The sequence below is a fragment of the Oncorhynchus keta genome, chromosome 6 (assembly GCF_023373465.1).
Source record: "Oncorhynchus keta strain PuntledgeMale-10-30-2019 chromosome 6, Oket_V2, whole genome shotgun sequence".
Lineage (NCBI taxonomy): Eukaryota > Metazoa > Chordata > Actinopteri > Salmoniformes > Salmonidae > Oncorhynchus > Oncorhynchus keta.
Genome location: NC_068426.1, coordinates 2,554,362 through 2,577,441, shown reverse-complemented (window position 1 = coordinate 2,577,441; position 23,080 = coordinate 2,554,362). Strand labels below are relative to the sequence as shown.

Sequence of the window (23,080 nt, the reverse complement as noted above, 5' to 3'; positions counted from 1 at the left end):
ACTCAGTTATATCTGAATTCCAGACGGGTTTTAGAGCCGAGCATAGTACAATTACTGTTGGGTTTTAGAGCCGAGCATAGTACAATTACTGTTGGGTTTTAGAGCCGAGCATATTACAATTACTGTTGGGTTTTAGAGCCGAGCATATTACAATTACTGTTGGGTTTTAGAGCCGAGCATAGTACAATTACTGTTGGGTTTTAGAGCCGAGCATAGTACAATTACTGTTGGGTTTTGGAGCCAAGCATAGTACAATTACTGTTGGGTTTTAGAGCCAAGCATAGTACAATTACTGTTGGGTTTTAGAGCCAAGCATAGTACAATTACTGTTGGGTTTTAGAGCCGAGCATAGTACAATTACTGTTGGGTTTTAGAGCCGAGCATAGTACAATTACTGTTGGGTTTTAGAGCCAAGCATAGTACAATTACTGTCGGGTTTTAGAGCCGAGCATAGTACAATTACTGTTGGGTTTTAGAGCCGAGCATAGTACAATTACTGTTGGGTTTTAGAGCCGAGCATAGTACAATTACTGTCGGGTTTTAGAGCCAAGCATAGTACAATTACTGTCGGGTTTTAGAGCCGAGCATAGTACAATTACTGTTGGGTTTTAGAGCCGAGCATAGTACAAATACTGTTGGGTTTTAGAGCCAGGCATAGTACAAATACTGTTGGGTTTTAGAGCCAAGCATAGTACAAATACTGTTGGGTTTTAGAGCCAAGCATAGTACAAATACTGTTGGGTTTTAGAGCCAAGCATAGTACAAATACTGTTGGGTTTTAGAGCCAAGCATAGTACAATTACTGTTGGGTTTTAGAGCCGAGCATAGTACAATTACTGTTGGGTTTTAGAGCCGAGCATAGTACAATTACTGTCGGGTTTTAGAGCCGAGCATAGTACAATTACTGTTGGGTTTTAGAGCGAGCACAGTACAATTACTGTTGGGTTTTAGAGCCGAGCATAGTACAATTACTGCTGGGTTTTAGAGCCGAGCATAGTACAATTACTGTTGGGTTTTAGAGCCGAGCATATTACAATTACTGTTGGGTTTTAGAGCCGAGCATAGTACAATTACTGTCGGGTTTTAGAGCCGAGCACAGTACAATTACTGTCGGGTTTTAGAGCCGAGCATAGTACAATTACTGTCGGGTTTTAGAGCCGAGCATAGTACAAATACTGCTGTAAGTAAGGTTGTAGATGATATTCTAGATGCTCAGGACAAGAAAAATCCCTGTGTTTCACGTTTTTATTGACATATCGAAGGCCTCCGACACTGTTGACCACACCCTGCTGTTGACCACACCCTGCTGTTGACCACACCCTGCTGTTGACCACACCCTGCTGTTGACCACACCCTGCTGTTGACCACACCCTGCTGTTGGCCACACCCTGCTGTTGGCCACACCCTGCTGTTGACCACACCCTGCTGTTGACCACACCCTGCTGTTGGCCACACCCTGCTGTTGACCACACCCTGCTGTTGACCACACCCTGCTGTTGGCCACACCCTGCTGTGGCCACACCCTGCTGTTGGCCACACCCTGGTTGGCCACATGATATTGGCCACACCCTGCTGACCACACCCTGCTGTTGACCACACCCTGCTGTTGGCCACAACCACACCCTGCTGTTGACCACACCCTGCTTTGACCTTGACACTATGGCCACACCCTGCCTTGACCACACCCTGCTGTTGACCACACCCTGCTGTTGACCACACCCTGCTGTTGGCCTTGACACTGTTGGCCACACCCTGCTGTTGACCACACCCTGCTGTTGACCACACCCTGCTGTTGACCACACCCTGCTGTTGACCACACCCTGCTGTTGACCACACCCTGCTGTTGGCCATGGACACTGTTGACCACACCCTGCTGTTGGCCATGGACACTGTTGACCACACCCTGCTATTGACCATGGACACTGTTGACCACACCCTGCTGTTGACCACACCCTGCTGTTGGCCACACCCTGCTGTTGACCACACCCTGCTGTTGGCCATGGACACTGTTGACCACACCCTGCTGTTGACCACACCCTGCTGTTGACCACACCCTGCTGTTGGCCATGGACACTGTTGACCACACCCTGCTGTTGGCCATGGACACTGTTGACCACACCCTGCTGTTGGCCATGGACACTGTTGACCACACCCTGCTGTTGGCCATGGACACTGTTGACCACACCCTGCTGTTGGCCATGGACACTGTTGACCACACCCTGCTGTTGAATAGACTAAAAAAAATTGGTTTAAGTGTCGATGCAATGGATCGGTTCGAGAACTACCTTTCTGACAGAACACAGTGGGGTATGAAATCTGAGTTTTGAAGGCTTACAAAAGGAGTTCCCCAAGGCTCAATTTTAGGTCCGATCCTTTTTTACACTGTATATAAATGATATAGGTAAAGACTGTTGACTCTGCAAATCTCCATCTGTATGCTGATGACACAATTATTGATTCTAGAGCATCTAATATTGACAAGGCTTTTCAGGACTTACAGTTGGCCTTTGATGTTATTCAAAGGCAGCTTTTTTTCCCCCAATTGAATCTTGTGTGTTTAAGGTTTTCTCTTCCCTGAAAGTTCACAGATGGAGTCAGTTGCAGATTTGAATGATAACAGGCCAGCAAATTGATAGGTTCACCTCCTATAAAGTATCTTGGGATTTGGTTAGATGAAAAAGTTGAATTTTAAACGGCACATTGAAACCTTGACCAAAAAAACTGAAAGTTGAAATTGGGTTTCTATTAACAGGAACACATCTTGCTTTTCAAAAAAATTTGATCATATTACTCCAGTGCTAGCCTCTCTACACTGGCTTCCTGTCAAAGCAAGGGCTGATTTCAAGGTTTTACTGCTAACCTACAAAGCATTACATGGGCTTGCTCCTACCCATCTCTCTGATTTGGTCCTGCCGTACATACCTACACGTACGCTACGGTCAGAAGACGCAGGCCTCCTAATTGTCCCTAGAATTTCTAAGCAAACAGCTGGAGGCAGGGCTTTCTCCTATAGAGCTCCATTTTTATGGAACGGTCTGCCTACCTATGTCAGAGACGCAAACTCGGTCTCAACCTTTAAGTCTTTACTGAAGACTCATCTCTTCAGTGGGTCATATGATTGAGTGTAGTCTGGCCCAGGAGTGGGAAGGTAAACGGAAAGGCTCTGGAGCAACGAACCGCCCTTGCTGTCTCTGCCTGGCCAGTTCCCCTCTTTCCACTGGGATTCTCTGCCTCTAACCCTATTACAGGGGCTGAGTCACTGGCTTACTGGGGCTCTCTCATTCCGTCCCTGCAGGGGGTGCGTCACCTGAGTGGGTTGATTCACTGTTGTGGTCATCCTGTCTGGGTTGGCGCCCCCCTTGGGTTGTGCCGTGGCGGAGATCTTTGTGGGCTATACTCAGCCTTGTCTCAGGATGGTAAGTTGGTGGTTGAAGATATCCCTCTAGTGGTGTGGGGGCTGTGCTTTGGCAAAGTGGGTGGGGTTATATCCTTCCTGTTTGGCCCTGTCCGGGGTGTCCTCAGATGGGGCCACAGTGTCTCCTGACCCCTCCTGTCTCAGCCTCCAGTATTTATGCTGCAGTAGTTTGTGTCGGGGGCTAGGGTCAGTTTGTTATATCTGGAGTACTTCTCCTGTCCTATTCGGTGTCCTGTGTGAATCTAAGTGTGCGTTCTCTAATTCTCTCCTTCTTTCTTTCTCTCTCTCGGAGGACCTGAGCCCTAGGACCATGCCCCAGGACTACCTGACATGATGACTCCTTGCTGTCCCCAGTCCACCTGGCCATGCTGCTGCTCCAGTTTCAACTGGCCTGGGCCCTAGGACCATGCCCCAGGACTACCTGACATGATGACTCCTTGCTGTCCCCAGTCCACCTGGCCATGCTGCTGCTCCAGTTTCAACTGTTCTGCCTTACTATTATTTGACCATGCTGGTCATTTATGAACATTTGAACATCTTGGCCATGTTCTGTTATAATCTCCACCCGGCACAGCCAGAAGAGGACTGGCCACCCCACATAGCCTGGTTCCTCTCTAGGTTTCTTCCTAGGTTTTGGCCTTTCTAGGGAGTTTTTCCTAGCCGCCGTGCTTCTACACCTGCATTGCTTACGGTTTGGGGTTTTGGGCTGGGTTTCTGTGCAGCACTTTGAGATATCGGCTGATGAACGAAGGGCTATATAAATAAAATTTGATTTGATTTGAATGTTAGTCAGAAAGGATCTTGTTCAAACCACTTCAGTCAAATCAGTGTTTGATGATGTTGACATTGTCTATATGCCTCAGCAAGTACCTTAAAAACTATATGCCTCAGCAAGTACCTTAAAAACTATATGCCTCAGCAAGTACCTTAAAAACTATATGCCTCAGCAAGTACCTTAAAAACTATATGCCTCAGCAAGTACCTTAAAAACTATATGCCTCAGCAAGTACCTTAAAAACTATATGCCTCAGCAAGTACCTTAAAAACTATATGCCTCAGCAAGTACCTTAAAAACTATATGCCTCAGCAAGTACCTTAAAAACTATATGCCTCAGCAAGTACCTTAAAAACTATATGCCTCAGCAAGTACCTTAAAAACTATATGCCTCAGCAAGTACCTTAAAAACGATATGCCTCAGCAAGTACCTTAAAAACGATATGCCTCAGCAAGTACCTTAAAAACTATATGCCTCAGCAAGTACCTTAAAAACTATATGCCTCAGCAAGTACCTTAAAAACTATATGCCTCAGCAAGTACCTTAAAAACTATATGCCTCAGCAAGTACCTTAAAAACGATATGCCTCAGCAAGTACCTTAAAAACTATATGCCTCAGCAAGTACCTTAAAAACTATATGCCTCAGCAAGTACCTTAAAAACTATATGCCTCAGCAAGTACCTTAAAAACTATATGCCTCAGCAAGTACCTTAAAAACTATATGCCTCAGCAAGTACCTTAAAAACTATATGCCTCAGCAAGTACCTTAAAAACTATATGCCTCAGCAAGTACCTTAAAAACTATATGCCTCAGCAAGTACCTTAAAAACTATATGCCTCAGCAAGTACCTTAAAAACTATATGCCTCAGCAAGTACCTTAAAAACTATATGCCTCAGCAAGTACCTTAAAAACTATATGCCTCAGCAAGTACCTTAAAAACTCTGGACACATCATGTTGCTTGAAGACGTATTACCAGATCACTCACCCATCACTATTATCTGTATGCTATGGTGCAATGGATCTCTCTCTCCACCAGGAGACTAAAGCACTGGTACACGTTTTTATGTACGAAGCAACTCCCTTTGTATTTCTGTTCTTTACTGACCAGATCAGTCACTCAATACAGTCTTCATTCACAGTCTCTGCTGTCCTCGTCTGTTCCTGAAGCTAGAACTGAGACCATATTTCCCATAATGCCCCTTCATTCTGGAACATGCTTCAGAAGGTTTTAAAGTTGGTGTCTTTGCCTGTTTTTTAAAGACTCTGATCGACTGTTTGACAACTGCAGTGGTTTCTAATCTTCAGTTGTGTCTTTTAACACTTTTTTGACACTTTTTGTCTTTTGTGTGTATTTTTGGACACGCTGCAGTTTCCATGTTTTGCCTTCTTGTCAGGTCGCAAAATAGGATTTTAACCTCGATGGGTTTTACCTGGTTAAATGTTTAAAAATGGAGCCCTGGGGCCTATGCTGAAAGGGTTGCGGAGGTGCGACGGACAGCAGAGCGAGGGCGTCTCCATCAGGGAGAGGCACTTTGCTCAACCAGCGAGACCGTTTTTAATAAACGTCTGGATATTATTAGCTAATCGTCGGGTGGCAGGGTAGCCTAGTGGTTAGAGCGTTGGACTAGTAACCGGAAGGTTGCAAGTTCAAATCCCCGAGCTGACAAGGTACAAATCTGTCGTTCTGCCCCTGAACAGGCAGTTAACCCACTGTTCCTAGGCCGTCATTGAAAATAAGAATTTGTTCTTAACTGACTTGCCTAGTTAAATAAAGGTAAAATATATTTAAAAAATAAATAGTCGAGAAAAAGATGGAAGCTATGTTTTGACGACTCTTAACTTCCACAGTACATCTCCACAACTCATCTTGCGGGCTCTTTGTTGTTAATCGTAAACTATTTGATCGACTCTAATAAGAAATGTCTGCACATATTTGATAGACTTCAACAGCCGGTAATTGGTAAGAAGTATAGCAGTACATTTCGATTGTTCTGAAGTAAGATGTTCTATGAGAGCAGAATGTACTTTTTTTTTTTTTTATCTGTGAGTGAAGCAGTTAGAGAAATGTGAATTGAATCCTCTTCATCCTTGATGACAACTAAAACATAAAAGAATGGTAAGTAGGCGAAGCAAATCTCAAGGTGTATTTAACATTCATATTCTTTAGGATCAAAAAGCACTTTATTCATTGGAATGACTGGAAATCTTCCACATGGTTTTAAAGGTAAAGGTATGACTTTTAAAGGCCCAGTGCAGTCAAAAAAAACATATTTCCTGTGTTTTATATATATTGCCACACGACGAGGTTGGAATGTTGAAGATACAACGTAATATTTATTTGTTGGGTCTGATGTAATGAGGAGCATCCAAGACACTGCACTTGATGATATATTTATGAAATAGTTTCTTCCAGTTATTGAGAAACGAACTGTTAAGGCCCCGTGGATGGATGAGGAACTGAGAAGCTGTATGGTTGAGAGAGGGACGAGGCTAAAGATCTGTTAAGGCTCCGTGGATTGATGAGGAACTGAGAAGCTGTATGGTTGAGAGAGGGATGAGGCTAAAGATCTGTTAAGGCTCCGTGGATTGATGAGGAACTGAGAAGCTGTATGGTTGAGAGAGGGACGAGGCTAAAGATCTGTTAAGGCCCCGTGGATTGATGAGGAACTGAGAAGCTGTATGGTTGAGAGCGGGATGAGGCTAAAGATCTGTTAAGGCCCCGTGGATTGATGAGGAACTGAGAAGCTGTATGGTTGAGAGAGGGACGAGGCTAAATATCTGTTAAGGCACCGTGGATTGATGAGGAACTGAGAAGCTGTATGGTTGAGAGAGGGACGAGGCTAAAGATCTGTTAAGGCACCGTGGATTGATGAGGAACTGAGAAGCTGTATGGTTGAGAGAGGGACGAGGCTAAAGATCTGTTAAGGCACCGTGGATTGATGAGGAACTGAGAAGCTGTATGGTTGAGAGAGGGACAAGGCTAAAGATCTGTTAAGGCACCGTGGATGGATGAGGAACTGAGAAGCTGTATGGTTGAGAGAGGGACGAGGCTAAAGATCTGTTAAGGCACCATGGATTGATGAGGAACTGAGAAGATGTATGGTTGAGAGAGGGACGTGGCTAAAGATCTGTTAAGGCACCGTGGATTGATGAGGAACTGAGAAGCTGTATGGTTGAGAGAGGGACGAGGCTAAAGATCTGTTAAGGCACCGTGGATTGATGAGGAACTGAGAAGCTGTATGGTTAAGAGAGGGACGAGGCTAAAGGAGTGGTGAATAAGTTTGTCTGCACATCTGATCGGCAAAGTTACTGTGAAATTAGGAATTATGTGAATAAACTGAACGAAAATGAGGAAGAAACTCTACTATTAATAAATCTTATAATATAATTATTATTAAACCAAGATACTTTATATGATTTATGACTGGAAAGTTTTAGAGTACTTTAAATGAAATTATGTGCAGAAAGACTAATTCAACTCCCTCTTTCATTGAATCATATGTCTCATTTATCGTAAAACATTTTGATTTTGCCAATTTACTTTAATGACTATTTCATTGGCAAAGTAGGCAAAACTTAGGCATGAAATGTCAACAACAAACTGTGAGCCAGTCATGCATATAATACCTAATAATGAAAAGGGACTGCATTGTAATTTAGGATTTTTGTAAAGTAAGTTTGGATGAGGTGTAAGAATTATTTTGGTTCGTCGATAATGAGAAACCACCTGGTATTGACAACTTAGCTGGAACGCTGCAGAGGATGGTATCTGACTGTATTGACTCTCCTGTTTGTCTTATCTTTCATCTGAGTGTGGAGACAAATGTTTGTCCTCAGACCCGGAGGGAAGCCAAAAGCCATTCTACCCAAGAATGTTAAAGCACCTTTTACTGGTTCTAACAGCCGACCAATCAGATTGCTGCTAAATCTTAGCAAAAACCTTTTGTAGAAAATTGTGTTTGACCAGATACAATGCTATTTCTCTGTAAACAAATGAACAGCATGCTTTCAGCATGCTTATAGAGAAGGCCACTCAACATGTACCGCACTGACACAAATGACTGATGATTGGTTGAAAGAAATTGATAATAGGAAGATTGTGGGCGCTGTACTGCTGTACTGATTTCAGTGCAGCATTTGCTATTATTGACCATAACCTGTTGTCGAATGGATGTACGTGCTTTGATTTTTAACCTCTGCCATATTGTGGATTCAGAGCTCTCTATCAAAGGGTTTTCTTTAATGGGAGCTTCTCTAATGTCAAACATGTTACAGTGTGGTGTACCGCAGGGAAGCTCTCTCTTCTGTTTTTACCAATGTCCTGCCACTGGCATTGAACAACGCTTGTGTGTCCATGCATGCTGAGGATTCAACATTATACACATCGGCAACCAAAGCTAGTGGAAAATCACTGGGATTTTGTCTGACAAAACCGTGGGAAATGAATTAAATAAGTAATGTAAACATATTCATATTTTTTTTCAATAATCAGTCGCTTTCTCAGTAATCCAACTTCTTGTCAGCTCAGTTTTAAGGGTACGTTTGAGAATCCAGTTATGTTTAACTTCTATGCTGACTGGGTTTCTGTCACTAGTCATGACACTGATTAATGAGGTTGGTTGGTTGAAGCAGGAGTCAACAGGAGTCATTACTGAGCCAATTAGAGCAAGGTTAATCTCTGACCCAATTAGAGCAAGGTTAATCTCTGACCCAATTAGAGCAAGGTTAATCTCTGACCCAATTAGAGCAAGGTTAATCTCTGAGCCATTCTGAGCCAGGTTAATCTCTGAGCCATTCTGAGCCAGGTTAATCTCTGAGCCATTCTGAGCCAGGTTAATCTCTGAGCCATTCTGAGCCAGGTTAATCTCTGACCCAATTAGAGCAAGGTTAATCTCTGAGCCATTCTGAGCCAGGTTAATCTCTGACCCAATTAGAGCAAGGTTAATCTCTGACTCAATTAGAGCAAGGTTTATCTCTGACCCAATTAGAGCAAGGTTAATCTCTGACCCAATTAGAGCAAGGTTTATCTCTGACCCAATTAGAGCAAGGTTAATCTCTGACCCAATTAGAGCAAGGTTAATCTCTGACCCAATTAGAGCAAGGTTAATCTCTGAGCCATTCTGAGCCAGGTTAATCTCTGACCCAATTAGAGCAAGGTTAATCTCTGACCCAATTAGAGCAAGGTTAATCTCTGACTCAATTAGAGCAAGGTTAATCTCTGAGCCAATTAGAGCAAGGTTAATCTCTGACCCAATTAGAGCAAGGTTAATCTCTGACCCAATTAGAGCAAGGTTAATCTCTGACCCAATTAGAGCAAGGTTTATCTCTGACCCAATTAGAGCAAGGTTAATCTCTGACCCAATTAGAGCAAGGTTAATCTCTGACCCAATTAGAGCAAGGTTAATCTGAGCCATTCTGAGCTAGGTTAATCTCTGACCCAATTAGAGCAAGGTTTATCTCTGACCCAATTAGAGCAAGGTTAATCTCTGACCCAATTAGAGCAAGGTTAATCTCTGAGCCATTCTGAGCCAGGTTAATCTCTGACCCAATTAGAGCAAGGTTCATCTCTGACCCAATTAGAGCAAGGTTAATCTCTGACCCAATTAGAGCAAGGTTAATCTCTGACCCAATTAGAGCAGCCAGGTTAATCTCTGAGCCATTCTGAGCTAGGTTAATCTCTGACCCAATTAGAGCAAGGTTTATCTCTGACCCAATTAGAGCAAGGTTAATCTCTGACCCAATTAGAGCAAGGTTAATCTCTGAGCCATTCTGAGCCAGGTTAATCTCTGACCCAATTAGAGCAAGGTTTATCTCTGACCCAATTAGAGCAAGGTTAATCTCTGACCCAATTAGAGCAAGGTTTATCTCTGACCCAATTAGAGCAAGGTTAATCTCTGACCCAATTAGAACAAGGTTTATCTCTGACCCAATTAGAGCAAGGTTAATCTCTGACCCAATTAGAGCAAGGTTAATCTCTGACCCAATTAGAGCAAGGTTAATCTCTGAGCCATTCTGAGCTAGGTTAATCTCTGACCCAATTAGAGCAAGGTTTATCTCTGACCCAATTAGAGCAAGGTTAATCTCTGACCCAATTAGAGCAAGGTTAATCTCTGAGCCATTCTGAGCCAGGTTAATCTCTGACCCAATTAGAGCAAGGTTCATCTCTGACCCAATTAGAGCAAGGTTAATCTCTGACCCAATTAGAGCAAGGTTAATCTCTGAGCCATTCTGAGCCAGGTGAATCTCTGACCCAATTAGAGCAAGGTTCATCTCTGACCCAATTAGAGCAAGGTTAATCTCTGACCCAATTAGAGCAAGGTTAATCTCTGACTCAATTAGAGCAAGGTTAATCTCTGACCCAATTACAGCAAGGTTAATCTCTGACCCAATTAGAGCAAGGTTAATCTCTGAGCCATTTCTGAGCCAGGTTAATCTCTGACCCAATTAGAGCAAGGTTAATCTCTGACCCAATTAGAGCAAGGTTAATCTCTGAGCCATTCTGAGCTAGGTTAATCTCTGACCCAATTAGAGCAAGGTTCATCTCTGACCCAATTAGAGCAAGGTTAATCTCTGAGCCATTCTGAGCCAGGTTAATCTCTGACCCAATTAGAGCAAGGTTAATCTCTGACTCAATTAGAGCAAGGTTAATCTCTGACCCAATTAGAGCAAGGTTAATCTCTGACCCAATTAGAGCAAGGTTTATCTCTGACCCAATTAGAGCAAGGTTAATCTCTGACCCAATTAGAGCAAGGTTAATCTCTGAGCCATTCTGAGCCAGGTTAATCTCTGACCCAATTAGAGCAAGGTTCATCTCTGACCCAATTAGAGCAAGGTTAATCTCTGACCCAATTAGAGCAAGGTTAATCTCTGACTCAATTAGAGCAAGGTTAATCTCTGACCCAATTAGAGCAAGGTTAATATCTGACCCAATTAGAGCAAAGTTAGTCTCTGACTCAATTAGAGCAAGGTTAATCTCTGACCCAATTACAGCAAGGTTAATCTCTGACCCAATTAGAGCAAGGTTAATCTCTGAGCCATTCTGAGCTAGATTAATCTCTGACCCAATTAGAGCAAGGTTCATCTCTGACCCAATTAGAGCAAGGTTAATCTCTGAGCCATTCTGAGCCAGGTTAATCTCTGACCCAATTAGAGCAAGGTTCATCTCTGACCCAATTAGAGCAAGGTTAATCTCTGAGCCATTCTGAGCAAGGTTCATCTCTGACCCAATTAGAGCAAGGTTCATCTCTGACCCAATTAGAGCAAGGTTAATCTCTGACCCAATTAGAGCAAGGTTAATCTCTGAGCCATTCTGAGCTAGGTTAATCTCTGACCCAATTAGAGCAAGGTTCATCTATGACCCAATTAGAGCAAGGTTAATCTCTGAGCCATTCTGAGCCAGGTTAATCTCTGACCCAATTAGAGCAAGGTTCATCTCTGACCCAATTAGAGCAAGGTTAATCTCTGAGCCATTCTGAGCAAGGTTAATCTCTGACCCAATTAGAGCAAGGTTAATCTCTGACCCAATTAGAGCAAAGTTAATCTCTGACCCAATTAGAGCAAGGTTAATCTCTGACTCAATTAGAGCAAGGTTCATCTCTGACCCAATTAGAGCAAGGTTAATCTCTGACCCAATTAGAGCAAGGTTAATCTCTGACCAATTAGAGCAAGGTTAATCTCTGACCCAATTAGAGCAAGGTTAATCTCTGACCCAATTAGAGCAAGGTTAATCTCTGAGCCATTCTGAGCCAGGTTAATCTCTGACCCAATTAGAGCAAGGTTCATCTCTGACCCAATTAGAGCAAGGTTAATCTCTGACCCAATTAGAGCAAGGTTAATCTCTGACTCAATTAGAGCAAGGTTAATCTCTGACCCAATTAGAGCAAGGTTAATCTCTGACCCAATTAGAGCAAGGTTAATCTCTGACCCAATTAGAGCAAGGTTAATCTCTGACCCAATTAGAGCAAGGTTAATCTCTGAGCCATTCTGAGCCAGGTTAATCTCTGACCCAATTAGAGCAAGGTTAATCTCTGAGCCATTCTGAGCTAGGTTCATCTCTGACCCAATTAGAGCAATGTTCATCTCTGACCCAATTAGAGCAAGGTTAATCTCTGAGCCATTCTGAGCCAGGTTAATCTCTGACCCAATTAGAGCAAGGTTAATCTCTGACCCAATTAGAGCAAGGTTAATCTCTGAGCCATTCTGAGCCAGGTTAATCTCTGACCCAATTAGAGCAAGGTTCATCTCTGACCCAATTAGAGCAAGGTTAATCTCTGACCCAATTAGAGCAAGGTTCATCTCTGACCCAATTAGAGCAAGGTTCATCTCTGACCCAATTAGAGCAAGGTTCATCTCTGACCCAATTAGAGCAAGGTTAATCTCTGACCCAATTAGAGCAAGGTTAATCTCTGAGCCATTCTGAGCCAGGTTAATCTCTGACCCAATTAGAGCAAGGTTAATCTCTGACCCAATTAGAGCAAGGTTCATCTCTGACCCAATTAGAGCAAGGTTAATCTCTGAGCCATTCTGAGCCAGGTTAATCTCTGACCCAATTAGAGCAAGGTTAATCTCTGACCCAATTAGAGCAAGGTTAATCTCTGAGCCATTCTGAGCCAGGTTAATCTCTGACCCAATTAGAGCAAGGTTCATCTCTGACCCAATTAGAGCAAGGTTAATCTCTGAGCTATTCTGAGCAAGGTTAATCTCTGACCCAATTAGAGCAAGGTTAATCTCTGACTCAATTAGAGCAAGGTTAATCTCTGACCCAATTAGAGCAAGGTTAATCTCTGACCCAATTAGAGCAAGGTTAATCTCTGACCCAATTAGAGCAAGGTTAATCTCTGACCCAATTAGAGCAAGGTTAATCTCTGACTCAATTAGAGCAAGGTTAATCTCTGACCCAATTAGAGCAAGGTTAATCTCTGACCCAATTAGAGCAAGATTAATCTCTGACCCAATTAGAGCAAGGTTCATCTCTGACCCAATTAGAGCAAGGTTAATCTCTGACCCAATTAGAGCAAGGTTCATCTCTGACCCAATTAGAGCAAGGTTCATCTCTGACCCAATTAGAGCAAGGTTCATCTCTGACCCAATTAGAGCAAGGTTAATCTCTGACCCAATTTGAGCAAGGTTAATCTCTGACCCAATTAGAGCAAGGTTAATCTCTGACTCAATTAGAGCAAGGTTAATCTCTGAGCCAATTAGAGCAAGGTTAATCTCTGAGCCAATTAGAGCAATGTTCATCTCTGAGCCAATTAGAGCAAGGTTTATCTCTGAGCCATTCTGAGCAAGGTTCATCTCTGAGCCACTGTGTAATTCTGCGAGCATGACATGGCCAGTTATAAAATAGTATTAATAATTAATTAGGTAGTGTCCAGGTCTCCTACATTATATGGTAGCTGCAGTTTACTAAATTTCAACCTTGGTCTTTTTCTGTGCCATGTAAAACGTCTGAGAGATATTTATTGAGTTGATTAAAATTATTTTTTTGATATATAATGGGACCACCTGGAGAAGATACAAAAAAGAAAACATTCATTTTGATCAGATGAATTCTACCCAACCGTGATAATGGCAGGTCCATCCATCTGTCTAGTTCTTCCTTAACTGCCCTCAGTACAGGTGCAAAGTTGCAGTTGGACAGGTTTTTACATTTATTCCAGGTTTTTAAACCAAGATATATATATATTTAAAAAAAAATGTTTTGGTCCAATTGAAACGTTAACCTTTTTGGTTGTTACCCAAGTTCCCTAGGGGCATAGCTTTAGATTTAATAAAAACAATATGCTGTAACCATGAAGAGAGCTAAACGTTCTAAGTCAATAAGAATGTGATTAGAGGTTTCTGGGTTAGAAATGAATAGTTAAATATCATCTGCATATATAGAGATATAATGTGGGTTTGTTCTCCAATCTTGACACCTGTCAGACCTTCCTGGGTACGTATAGCCTCTGCCAGGAGCTCTAATACCAAGGCAAATAACAGAGTATAGCCTCTGCCAGGAGCTCTAATACCAAGGCAAATAACAGAGTATAGCCTCTGCCAGGAGCTCTAATACCAAGGCAAATAACAGAGTATAGCCTCTGCCAGGAGCTCTAATACCAAGGCAAATAACAGAGTATAGCCTCTGCCAGGAGCTCTAATACCAAGGCAAATAACAGAGTATAGCCTCTGCCAGGAGCTCTAATACCAAGGCAAATAACAGAGTATAGCCTCTGCCAGGAGCTCTAATACCAAGGCAAATAACAGAGTATAGCCTCTGCCAGGAGCTCTAATACCAAGGCAAATAACAGAGTATAGCCTCTGCCAGGAGCTCTAATACCAAGGCAAATAACAGAGTATAGCCTCTGCCAGGAGCTCTAATACCAAGGCAAATAACAGAGTATAGCCTCTGCCAGGAGCTCTAATACCAAGGCAAATAACAGAGTATAGCCTCTGCCAGGAGCTCTAATACCAAGGCAAATAACAGAGTATAGCCTCTGCCAGGAGCTCTAATACCAAGGCAAATAACAGAGTATAGCCTCTGCCAGGAGCTCTAATACCAAGGCAAATAACAGAGTATAGCCTCTGCCAGGAGCTCTAATACCAAGGCAAATAACAGAGTATAGCCTCTGCCAGGAGCTCTAATACCAAGGCAAATAACAGAGTATAGCCTCTGCCAGGAGCTCTAATACCAAGGCAAATAACAGAGGCGATAGTGTGCAGCCCTGACGTGTCCCTCTATCCAAAAATAAAGTTGGTGACTGCATTCCATTTGTTATTACAGCTGCCTGAGGGGCATGGTATATCAACTTTATCGAGTAAATTAAATTCTCTCCCACTTCAAAGCGGCTAAGTATTTTAAAAAGGTATGGCCATTCTACTCGGTCAAATGCCTTCTCGGCATTCAATGAAAGAGACAGTCTCTATGTTTTGATTGCTCACGGTGTTGCATTACGCCGAGGAGATGTCTGACATTAGTGAATGAATGCCCCTGTGTTTATAAAACCAGTTTGGTCAGGCTTTATTCAAGTTACTAGAAATCTTTCTAGTCTCCTTAGCTAGGTTCTCAGATAAGATCTGTCCACATTAATGAGGGACACGGACCTATTAGCTAGAGCAACATCAGGTTCAAAGTAGGAGGTGGTCTCTGGAGTCTGTATACATTCTGAGTAGGGGGGGTTCCGTTAAGAAATCCACGCAATTCTTATAAAACTCTGGTTGCAAACCCATCAGAACCTGGGGATTTCCCATTTTGAAGGTTTTTAATTGTATTTCTTCTTAGGATATCTCCTCGCATGGCATTTCTCTGTCTCCCACATGTATCGTTGAGAGAGAGAGAGAGTTTATCCAGAAAGGATCGCATGTCAGGCAGATTATTGCTTGAGTGTGAAATGTAGAGCAACGGTTAGTCGTCTCTCAATGTGTCGTTCATTTCCCCAGATTGATCCTTTAATTAAAAGGTATAGCGTCTGGTACACTCCTATTCTTTCACCGGTCTTGAGAGGAGGTCGACTGGTCTTTATTTTCACGTTTATATCATCTGTGTCGAGCCTGAAAAAAAAACCAAATAGATGCGTCTGCTTTATCTGTGAGCAGTCGGTCAAATGTTGATCTTGCAGCTTGTAATTCTTTGAAGAGCTGTTTGGAGGAAGTCCTTTTAATTCTTTGAAGAGCTGTTTGGAGGAAGTCCTTGTAATTCTTTGAAGAGCTGTTTGGAGGAAGTCCTTTTAATTCTTTGAAGAGCTGTTTGGAGGAAGTCCTTTTCCAATGAATCTTCAAGCTGCCTTACTTTTAGCTCTTAAAAGTTACTGTAATTAATGTTGTATTTCTTTTAGTTGTGCGATAAAAATTCAAATTCCTTCTAACTGAATCGCCTGCTTCCCAAATGATTGGAGACACGTTGGGGTGGTGGGGGGTCATTATTCTCCAAATAGAGATTCCATTGATTATTTAAGTGGACAGGTGTGTTAAATAGCATAGGGTTTAAGTGATGCAATCTGTTAGTTAAGTAAGGTGGATAAATGACTATGCTGATCTGGGAATGGTGCGACAAACACGCGATACCTTTATCATGAGATTTGTGTTCAGGTCTAAAACCGGTTGGGAGATTTAAAAAAATTCTAGGAAAAATACTTGTATGGCGGAATTAAAAGTAAAATCCTTCTCATATTGATGCATAATCCTCCAGACAGTCAGAAACCATCGTAATCCTCCAGACAGTCAGAAACCATCGTAATCCTCCAGACAGTCAGAAACCATCATAATCCTCCAGACAGTCAGAAACCATCGTAATCCTCCAGACAGTCAGAAATCATCGTAATCCTCCAGACAGTCAGAAACCATCGTAAATCCTCCAGACAGTCAGAAACCATCATAATCCTCCAGACAGTCAGAAACCATCGTAATCCTCCAGACAGTCAGAAACCACCGTAATCCTCCAGACAGTCAGAAAACAACGTAATCCTCCAGACAGTCAGAAACCATCGTAATCCTCCAGACAGTCAGAAACCATCGTAATCCTCCAGACAGTCAGAAACCATCATAATCCTCCAGACAGTCAGAAACCATCGTAATCCTCCAGACAGTCAGAAGCCATCATAATCCTCCAGACATCAGACAGTCAGAAATCATCATAATCCTCCAGACAGTCAGAAACCATCATAATCCTCCAGACAGTCAGAAACCATCGTAATCCTCCAGACAGTCAGAAACCATCATAATCCTCCAGACAGTCAGAAACCATCATAATCCTCCAGACAGTCAGAAATCATTGTAATACTCCAGACAGTCAGAAACCATCGTAATCCTCCAGACAGTCAGAAACCATCGTAATCCTCCAGACAGTCAGAAAACAACGTAATCCTCCAGACATCAGACAGTCAGAAATCATCGTAATCCTCCAGACAGTCAGAAACCATCGTAATCCTCCAGACAGTCAGAAACCACCGTAATCCTCCAGACAGTCAGAAAACAACGTAATCCTCCAGACAGTCAGAAATCATCATAATCCTCCAGACAGTCAGAAACCATCGTAATCCTCCAGACATCAGACAGTCAGAAATCATCGTAATCCTCCAGACAGTCAGAAACCATCGTAATCCTCCAGACAGTCAGAAAACAACGTAATCCTCCAGACAGTCAGAAAACAACGTAATCCTCCAGACAGTCAGAAACCATCGTAATCCTCCAGACAGTCAGAAACCATCGTAATCCTCCAGACAGTCAGAAACCATCATAATCCTCCAGACAGTCAGAAATCATTGTAATACTCCAGACAGTCAGAAACCATCGTAATCCTCCAGACAGTCAGAAGCCATCATAATCCTCCAGACATCAGACAGTCAGAAATCATCGTAATCCTCCAGACAGTCAGAAACCATCATAATCCTCCAGACAGTCAGAAACCATCGTAATCCTCCAAACAGTCAGAAACCATCGTAATCCTCCAGACAGTCAGAAACCATCATAATCCTCCAGACAGTCAGAAATCATCGTAATCCTCCAGACAGTCAGAAACCATCGTAATCCTCCAGACAGTCAGAAACCATCATAATCCTCCAGACAGTCAGAAATCATCATAATCCTCCAGACAGTCAGAAATCATCATAATCCTCCAGATAGACAGAAATCATCGTAATCCTCCCGGAGCAGATCCTGTGTTCTGCCTTTCACCCAGGACAACGGAATGGATCCCAGCCTGCAACCCAAAACAACGACGTCGTAAAAGAGGCAAACGAAGCGGTCTTCTGGTCAGGCTCTGGAGACGGGCACATGGCGCGCCACTCTCTAGCATACTACTCGCCAATGTCGTCTCTTGACAACAAGGTTGATGAAATCCGAGCAAGGGTAGCATCCCAGAGGGACATCAGGGACTGTAACGTTCTTTGCTTCACGGAAACATGGCTCACTCGAGAGACGCTATCGGAGTCGGTGCAGCCAGCTGGTTTCTCCACGCATCGCGCCAACAGAAACAAACATCTTTCTGGTAAGAAGAGGGGCGGGGGCATATGCTTTATAGTTAACGAGACGTGGTGTGGTCACAACAACAAACAGGAACTCAAGTCCTTCTGTTCACCTGATTTAGAATTCCTCACAATCAAATGTCGACCGCATTATCTACCAAGGGAATTCTCTTTGATTATAATCACAGCCGTATATATTCCCCCCCAAGCAGACACATCGATGGCTCTAACTTTATTCGACTCTTTGCAAACTGGAATCCATATATCCTGAGGCTGCATTCATTGTAGCTGGGGATTTTAACAAGGCTAATCTGAAAACAAGACTCCCTAAATTGTATCAGCATATCGATTGCGCAACCAGGGCTGGTAAAACCTTGGATCATTGCTATTCTAACTTCCGCCATGCATATAAGGCCCTGCCCCGCCCTCCTATCCAAGGCTATTGAGTCTGCCAATAAGAATACCAATAAGAATACGGTGATTGACAGAGTCGAAAGCCTTGGCCAGGTCGATGAAGACGGCTGCACAGTACTGTCTTTTATCTATGGCGGTTATGATATCGTTTAGGACCTTGAGTGTGGCTGAGGTGCACCTGTGACCAGCTCGGAAACCGGATTGCACAGCAGAGAAGGTACGGTGGGATTGGAGATGGTCGGAGATCTGTTTGTTCACTTGGCTTTCAAAGACTTTAGATAGGCAGGGCAGGATGGATATAGGTCTGTAACAGTTTGGGTCTAGAGTGTCTCCCCCTTTGAAGAGTGGGATGACTGCGGCAGCTTTCCAATCTTTAGGGATCTCGGACGATATGAAATAGAGGTTTAACAGACTGGTAATAGGGGTTGCAACAATGGCGGCGGATAATTTTGGAAAGAGAGGGTCCAGATTGTGTACAATATTACGTATTGGATCCTTAAAAAAATACAACTTTTACATTACCCTGCTGGTGAAGTAGACATACTCGGTATTCATATCACCAAATATATAAATAAGCTCTCCACAATGAATTTCAATAGAAAACAAGATCCTGCAACCATGAAGAGGTAAATACCTGTCTATTTATGGAAAATTTGCCCTGATTTACTCCGTAGTCATATCTCAGTTTACTCACTTACTCACGGCGCTGCCTATTCTTGATGATTAATTTTTCAAATCATATGAGCAAAAAATATTCAGCTTTATCTGGGACGCTAAACCAGACAAAATAAAATGAGCCGATCTGTATAATGAATATGAATTGGATGGGTTGAGATTATGAAATATAAAAGCACTAAACCTTTCTCGAGAAGCTTCACTCATTCAAAAGTTTTATTTGAATCCTAAATGGTTCTCAAGTAGACTAAGAAAAGCTCATCCATTGTTTAAAAATGGCCTTTTTGCCTTTGCGCGGATTGCCGTGTCTCATTTTCAAACAAGCATTGCAGAGCTGGCTACAATTTAGATTTCATCCCCCCTGAGAAGATATAACAAATATTACGGCTGAACTCAAATGTGCTGGTTGATAAAATACCTGTATTTATGGGAGAAATGTTTGAAAAGGGTATTTTTTTCTTAAATGATACTGTAAATTGGAATGGTAGAGTTATGTCCTTCATGGAGTCGTCAGAATTGTATGGGGAGGTCTGTTCAATCTAAGAGTACAACCAATTGATTACAGCATTGCCACAAAAATGGGAAGAAAGGATCAATACTGGAGGAGGCAGGTGGCAGCGGGAGGAGGTAGGGAACTGGTCTGTCTGCCCAATATAAAGGATCAATACTGGAGGAGGAGGGTGGCAGTGGGAGGAGGTAGGGAACTGGTCTGTCTGCCCAATATAAAGGATCAATACTGGAGGAGGTAGGGAACTGGTCTGTCTGCCCAATATAAAGGATCAATACTGGAGGAGGCAGGTGGCAGCGGGAGGAGGTAGGGAACTGGTCTGTCTGCCCAATATAAAGGATCAATACTAGAGGAGGTAGAGAACTGGTCTGTCTGCCTAATATAAAGGATCAATACTGGAGGAGGAGGGTGGCAGCGGGAGGAGGTAGGGAACTGGTCTGTCTGCCCAATATAAAGGATCAATACTAGAGGAGGTAGAGAACTGGTCTGTCTGCCTAATATAAAGGATCAATACTGGAGGAGGGAGGGAACTGGTCTGTCTGCCCAATATAAAGGATCAATACTGGAGGAGGTAGGGAACTGGTCTGTCTGCCTAATATAAAGGATCAATACTGGAGGAGGTAGGGAACTGGTCTGTCTGCCCAATATAAAGGATCAATACTGGAGGAGGAGGGTGGCAGCGGGAGGAGGTAGAGAACTGGTCTGTCTGCCCAATATAAAGGATCAATACTGGAGGAGGAGGGTGGCAGCGGGAGGAGGTAGGGAACTGGTCTGTCTGCCCAATATAAAGGATCAATACTGGAGGAGGAGGGTGGCAGCGGGAGGAGGTAGGGAACTGGTCTGTCTGCCCAATATAAAGGATCAATACTGGAGGAGGGAGGGAACTGGTCTGTCTGCCCAATATAAAGGATCAATACTGGAGGAGGAGGGTGGCAGCGGGAGGAGGTAGGGAACTGGTCTGTCTGCCCAATATAAAGGATCAATACTGGAGGAGGGAGGGAACTGGTCTGTCTGCCCAATATAAAGGATCAATACTGGAGGAGGGAGGGAACTGGTCTGTCTGCCCAATATAAAGGATCAATACTGGAGGAGGTAGGGAACTGGTCTGTCTGCCCAATATAAAGGATCAATACTGGAGGAGGTAGAGAACTGGTCTGTCTGCCCAATATAAAGGATCAATACTGGAGGAGGTAGGGAACTGGTCTGTCTGCCCAATATAAAGGATCAATACTGGAGGAGGGTGGGAGGTGGGAGGAAGGAAGTAGTAAAGTGTACCATTTTCACTTGAGGACCAGGATGTTGACAACTCTGCCATACAGATTGCAAAATCGTTGGGAAGAGATTTTTGATGTACCGATTCCATGGTACAGGGTGTATGAGTTGATACATAAAGTAACGCAAGATACAAGACTTCGTGCTCTTCAGGTCAAATTAATTATATGGAATTCTTGTCACCAACAAAATGTAGAATATTTGGGGCATAAAATCATCGAAGCTCTGCAAATGTTATTGTGAGGATACAGAATCAATAGACCATTTATTTTAGTATTGCCCTCAGGTAGTCTGTTTCTGGTCTCAGGTTCAGGAATGGCTGGAAATGCATAGCATTAATGTAAAATTGACCCGAGAAATAGTATTGTTGGGAGTATTGATCTTAGGAGAGACCGGGTCAGTCAATTACTAACATACTGATACACTTAGTAAAAGTATTGATCTTCAACACGCAATCTGTTGATTCTATTCGATTAGATATATTGAAATTGTACATTAAACATCACAGTATAGTTGAAAGATAAGTGTTGCGTAGAAACCCGAAGTGGGTGGCCAGCAGAGGTAGTAGATGGGATGGGCTGAGGGTGGCCAGCAGAGATAGATGGGATGGGCTGAGGGTGACCAGCAGAGATAGATGGGATGGGCTAAGGGTGACCAGCAGAGATAGATGGGATGGGCTGAGGGTGACCAGCAGAGATAGATGGGATGGGCTGAGGGTGACCAGCAGAGATAGATGGGATGGGCTAAGGGTGACCAGCAGAGATAGATGGGATGGGCTGAGGGTGACCAGCAGAGATAGATGGGATGGGCTGAGGGTGACCAGCAGAGATAGATGGGATGGGCTGAGGGTGACCAGCAGAGATAGATGGGATGGGCTAAGAGTGACCAGCAGAGATAGATGGGATGGGCTGAGGGTGACCAGCAGAGATAGATGGGATGGGCTAAGGGTGGCCAGCAGAGATAGATGGGATGGGCTGAGGGTGACCAGCAGAGATAGATGGGATGGGCTAAGGGTGGCCAGCAGAGATAGATGGGATGGGCTGAGGGTGACCAGCAGAGATAGATGGGATGGGCTGAGGGTGACCAGCAGAGATAGATGGGATGGGCTAAGGGTGACCAGCAGAGATAGATGGGATGGGCTGAGGGTGGCCAGCAGAGATAGATGGGATGGGCTGAGGGTGACCAGCAGAGATAGATGGGATGGGCTGAGGGTGACCAGCAGAGATAGATGGGATGGGCTGAGGGTGGCCAGCAGAGATAGATGGGATGGGCTAAGGGTGGCCAGCAGAGATAGATGGGATGGGCTGAGGGTGGCCAGCAGAGATAGATGGGATGGGATGGGCTGAGGGTGACCAGCAGAGATAGATGGGATGGGCTGAGGGTGGCCAGCAGAGATAGATGGGATGGGCTGAGGGTGGCCAGCAGAGATAGATGGGATGGGCTGAGGGTGACCAGCAGAGATAGATGGGATGGGCTGAGGGTGACCAGCAGAGATAGATGGGATGGGCTGAGGGTGACCAGCAGAGATAGATGGGATGGGCTGAGGGTGACCAGCAGAGATAGATGGGATGGGCTGAGGGTGACCAGCAGAGATAGATGGGATGGGCTGAGGGTGACCAGCAGAGATAGATGGGATGGGCTGAGGGTGGCCAGCAGAGATAGATGGGATGGGCTGAGGGTGACCAGCAGAGATAGATGGGATGGGCTGAGGGTGACCAGCAGAGATAGATGGGATGGGCTGAGGGTGACCAGCAGAGATAGATGGGATGGGCTGAGGGTGGCCAGCAGAGATAGATGGGATGGGCTGAGGGTGGCCAGCAGAGATAGATGGGATGGGCTAAGAGTGACCAGCAGAGATAGATGGGATGGGCTTAGGGTGGCCAGCAGAGATAGATGGGATGGGCTGAGGGTTGGTATGTGGAATTGGAGACAGGTGGGTGTGGAGTTGTTGTGTGTGAGAGAGAGAATGACGGTCAAAGATAAAAGTACATTTTTTAATTATTTATTTTTTAAAGTCAAATAAATCATAATAAAAAGTACATATTAATGACACTAAGTGTCAGTGTTTTTACAACG

The 23,080-nt window shown here is 43.8% G+C and overlaps 1 long non-coding RNA gene across 1 annotated transcript; it reads right to left on the bottom strand.

Annotated features, from left to right (window-relative positions):
- Window positions 1-4,467: 4,467 nt before the first annotated feature.
- Window positions 4,468-4,922, bottom strand: LOC127930595 (uncharacterized). The gene is made up of 3 exons (XR_008138307.1): window positions 4,818-4,922; window positions 4,650-4,761; window positions 4,468-4,593 (listed from the first exon to the last, which is right to left on the bottom strand). It is a non-coding gene; the product is annotated as an uncharacterized LOC127930595 (long non-coding RNA).
- Window positions 4,923-23,080: the final 18,158 nt, after the last annotated feature.